We start from the raw sequence: 5,265 nt of genomic DNA on the forward strand, positions 1-5,265 counted from the left end.
TTGAAGATGACACTGGTGAATACTAAATAATACACTCATGATAACTGCCAAGGAACTATTTACAAGGAACAGCTTTATGCAGGTTATCTATATCATTAGGCAAGTGGTTCATTTGATTCTTCAGGGGAAGTAAGTACTAGGCACATGAAACTTGTCATTGTGTTGATTTTTTAGTGTTCCCTTGCTGCCAGAACTGTGGAAGATACAAGCCATGAAATAATAAGCAAAGGTTTAAGATAGCCTAATGATAATGAATTATCTTTCCACATGCTTGAATTGGTATTCACTGGAGTCTACAGTTGGAAGTCAGGGTCTCTGATTTGTCATTACAATCATCAGATAACTCCAGGGTACCAGGGGGACCTTCAGCATATAATTCTTCCATCTATGGAATAACTGATTAACAATTCTAACCTCATAAGGTTGGTGTACAAGTTTTTAATCTTCATTGTCCTCATCTTCCAGATGATTCACACTCTCTCTTAACATCCTTTATAGTCTAATAATTAAGTGATCAATGCATGAGCACCAAACCTTCCAACAATCATGAGGAGAGCTTCTATATCTCAGTATTTTTGCCATAAAACAGGGTTAGGATGTATCCTGTTAAAAACCTGGCCACTCACCTGTTTCTGCTTCTCAGTAGTCAGGATGTGAGAATCAAACACTTCCCTGGCATGACCCAAGGGCTTGCAGGGAAGCCTCATGATTGCTGATTATAACATGCTGACGAGTACCCTGATCCACCACCTCAGGATGTTACATGTATCAGTAAGTTTGAGCACTTATCAGTGACCATTTTCCCCAATGATGTGTCAACTATATTTCTGGGAGGTCTGCATGGAGAGAATTCTTCAAGTTAACTTTTACTTTTAACTCATACTTTAATTGTAGATCTCAAACTTCCTTTATAACCCACAATATCTATTATCTATGATGCAAAGTCTTCTGGAAATTATTATAATTTTAGTCTATATGACTTTCCAGTTGATGAATTTAGATTAGCATTTTGTAGAGAAGCAGTTATTTATTCTTCCATCTAACAAATACTTATTTAATACCTGTTATGTTGTAAGAATCATTCCACTAAACACAACAATAATGCATTTATAGTGATTTCCCCCCCTACTATTCAACAACTTCTGTGCTTGGTGCTAAAGTCCCTGCTAAAACAATTATTTTCCCATTTATTTGACATGAAGTTAATTTCTTAACATTGACTTTATTTATATTTTATACCTTTTTTTCTTTCTAACATTTGTTATAAAGTTTAGAAAGAATGTAGATTGTCAACTGAGCACTACTCTATTGTATACAATGAAATGGCTTTCAAAAGAAATGAGAAAACATGTGCAAACTGACATCAGTGATAGTAAATATAATTTATAAGTTCATGTTATCTTTTTAATTAGTTATCTTTTTTTAACCTCTAAATTGAAGCATGATTGACATTAAAAAATGCTGTGCATACTTAATTTCTATGACAATGAGTTTGGAGATAAATATATACCCATGAAACTATCACAACAATAATACAATAAGCATATCCATCACTTCTAAAATTTTCTTTTAGCCTCTGTCTTTGTTCCTTCCTCCCTTCCTTACTTTATTCCTTTCTTCTGTCCTTTCTTCCTTTGCTTTCTTCTTTTCTTAGTTTCATTCAACAAATGTGCTGAAGCTTTGCTAAAACTATGCCAAAGACATAAGTCCTTTCAACTTATGGTGCTAGAATAATTAGATAGTCACACACATGAACCAGCAAAATAAAGAAATAAAAATGCAAACTTTCATCCTTACCTTACATTATTTAAAAAATTATGCAAAATATCACAAAAATAAATGTGAAATATACTATAAAATGTCTAAAAGAAATCATAGGGAAAAGTTAGAGACCTTGAGTTTGGCAAAGTTTTTGAAATTATACTATAAAAACAAAATAATGAACCATTAAATCTGCTTCATTCAAATAAAAATAAATTGTTCTTCAAATATTATTGTTTCCAAAAGAAATGCAAGGCTTAGATTGAGACAAAGCATTTGAAAAACCTATCGTGGATAAAAGGTTTGTATTGAGAATATAAAAAGAACTTTGCAAGTTAATAATAAGGAGGCAAATAGCCCAATTTAAAAGAAGCAAAGTATTTAAACAGATATTTCAAAAGCAAAGATGTACAGATGACAAGCAGAAGTAAAGATGCTCAACATCTTTAGTCATTCAGTTCAGTTCAGTCACTCAGTTGGGTCCGACTCTTTGCGACCCCATAAATCGCAGCATGCCAGGCCTCCCTGTCCATCACAAACTCCCGGAGTTCACCCAAACCCATGTCCATCAAGTCTGTGATGCCACCCAACCATCTCATCCTCTGATGTCCCTTTCTCCTCCTGCCCCCAATCCCTCCCAGCATCAGGGTCTTTTCCAATGAGTCAACTCTTCGCATGAGGTGGCCAAAATATTGGTTTCAGCTTCAGCATCAGTCCTTCCAATGAACACCCAGGACTGATCTCCTTTAGGATGGACTGGTTGGATCTCCTTGCAGTCCAAGGGACTCTCAAGAGTCTTCTCCAACACCACAGTTCAAAAGCATCAATTTTTCGGTGCTCATCTTTCTTCACAGTCCAACTCTCACATTCATACATGACCACTGGAAAAACTATAGCCTTGACTAGATGGACCTTTGTTGTGGGAATGTAACAGAGAACTATTCTGGAATAATTTTACCTTTTTTTTTTTTTAAGTTTCACATATATCTGCTATTCCACTGTTAAGTATTTAAGAGAAATGAAAATACATCCCTGACCAAAAACTTTCATATGAATGTTCATAAAACCTTTTTTGTAATATACTGGAATATATTATAAATAAACTGGAATGTCCAATGACAAACCAAATGTCCAACAACAGATAAATGGATAAGCAAATTTTCATGCATCCATGAAATAGAATACCACTCAGCAGGAAAAATATTTACAAAATATACCCAAACAATAGTTTCATGAAACTCAAAGTGACTGTGAATGAAAACAACCAGACTAAAAAGATTGCATTCAGTGATATTTCACTTATATAACATTTAAGAATTTTATACAGCTAATCTATAGTGACAGAAAGGATGTCAGTGGTGTCAGGTTTGGACAATGCATGGATCACTAAGGTGTACAGGGAATTTTGAAAGTGATGATATGTTAACTTGACTCTAGTGATAACTTCATGTGTGTATATATATGTAGCAATGCTTTGTTTTTATTAGTCTTTGTACTAAAAATTTATAAGACACAAGGTATTTAAAGATGTTTATGGTATGTATGAATAAACAAATAGGCAGCATTGAACTTTATTCCTTAATAAATAATATGTTTTCTAGTTTAATGAAAATCTACAGTTCAAGAGGCCCTGGTTTCACTATACATTATCAGTATTTTTGATTAACAGGCATGGTGCCTTTTCTCAGTTTTATCTACTAGTGGAGAAACTTTTGCTTAGGGACAAAACTCTTATCTATTACTTCCAAATAGCATCAAATTCAGTTACTAGGACTAATGGAAAGGCTAGCGATAGTGTTATTAGATTTAACTAAATTGATTTGTGGGTCTTTTTAAACGGAAAGTTTCTCAGCTTTATATACAAGGTCCTACAGAAGTGTAAGAATGATCTGTTAACACTCATGGGTTGAAAAATGAATAGATGCTGTCAAATCACATATACACAGCCTGGTGCAAATGTCTTAATCTATGAAGATGTTTTCCTCTCATTTTGTTGGAATTTTCTTTTATCTCTTTCTTCAGTGCTCTTTTGCTAAAAAAAAGGTTTGATCATTCCTTCCTGTATTTGCTTAGTCTTTATTCCATAGATAATAAAATTCAGAGTAGGTGGCATAAACAGGTATATGTTAGCCACAAAAGTGTGAATGCTGTGAGAGATTGTATGACTCCCAAATCAGTGGGTACAAAAGGTGAAGAAGGCTGGAACATAGGTAATTACGATGGCACAGATGTGGGCAGTACAGGTACTGAAGTTCTGCTGAGCCTCTGCTGAGGACAGGCTGACCACTGCCTTGAGGATCATGGTGTAGGAGACTGGATGCACAGATGTCAAAGCCCCCAATCAGGAGGGCAACCATTAGACCATAGATGACACTGACCTTGATATTTCCACAAGGCAACTTGGCCAAAGACACGTGGTCACAGTAGGTATGGAAAATCATATTGCCTTTGCAATAGGGCAGTCTTTAGGTGAGTACTGTAAAAGGAATGACAAGTACCATGCCTCAAAGGAAGGTGAGAAACCCACCTTGGCAATGACAGAATTGGTGAAGATAGTAGCAAAGCATAGAGGGTAGCAGATGGCCACATAGCGGTCCAGGGCCATGAGCATGAGCACCCCAGATTTCATCCCTGCAAATTTATGAGGAAAGAACATCTGCACCAGGCAAGCACTGAAGCTAAGCTCTTTGAGATCAAACCAGAAAATGAAGAGCATTTTGGGTACAGTACTTTGTACACTGAACAATGTCAGTGAAGGAGAGTAAGGCTAAGAAATACTACATGGGCCAGCGTAGGGACTCCTCAAGATAAATGAGATAGAGGAACCCACAGTTCCTCAGTACAGTCACAAGGTACATGGAGCAAAATGGGAGGGAGATCAGATATGTGTACCTTCTAGCCCAGGTACCCCATTCAATATGAATGATTCTGGGGTCAGTCTAGAACAGTTGTAACCATGCATTGTGGCCAATAGCGGATATGTTACTTTCTTCAATTTTGATGCATCTCTGAAAAGAAAGAGTTTAAGAAATATATATCAATGTATTAGTTATTATTTTAACATTTTTGCATAAATCTTCTCAATGATATCAATTACTCATAGACAGAAATTATTATATCATAGGTAAAAAAAAGTTGATATTAGTGAGTTAGCATTGGCTGTAAGTCTTGGCTTTTTACCACAAAGAATGCATATATATATATATATATATTTGTAATTTTTCTCCTCTTAGTCCCTTTAAGATCTCAAATTCTATGTTACTACCTAATCATTAGTATAATTTTGACCAATATAATGTGTCAACTAGTGAGCATTAAGATGGTTAACAAATTCTTTACCAGGAAATTGTGAAGTGAGTTGTAAGAATTTTCCTACTTTCCAACTGTGGATGTGGGTAAGGAGATCTGCTTACCAGCACGAGTATCAGCTGTTCTTCAGGTTCTGAGATAGAAGATTTCAAAACATTGTCAATTATATTCTTGGCTATTTCCCTCTTCATAATC

The 5,265-nt window shown here is 35.4% G+C and overlaps 1 pseudogene; it reads right to left on the reverse strand.

Annotated features, from left to right (window-relative positions):
• Positions 1-3,934: 3,934 nt before the first annotated feature.
• Positions 3,935-4,723, reverse strand: LOC122701965 (annotated as a pseudogene).
• Between the last annotated feature and the right edge of the window lie 542 nt (positions 4,724-5,265).

Source organism: Cervus elaphus, chromosome 1 (assembly GCF_910594005.1).
Source record: "Cervus elaphus chromosome 1, mCerEla1.1, whole genome shotgun sequence".
Lineage (NCBI taxonomy): Eukaryota > Metazoa > Chordata > Mammalia > Artiodactyla > Cervidae > Cervus > Cervus elaphus.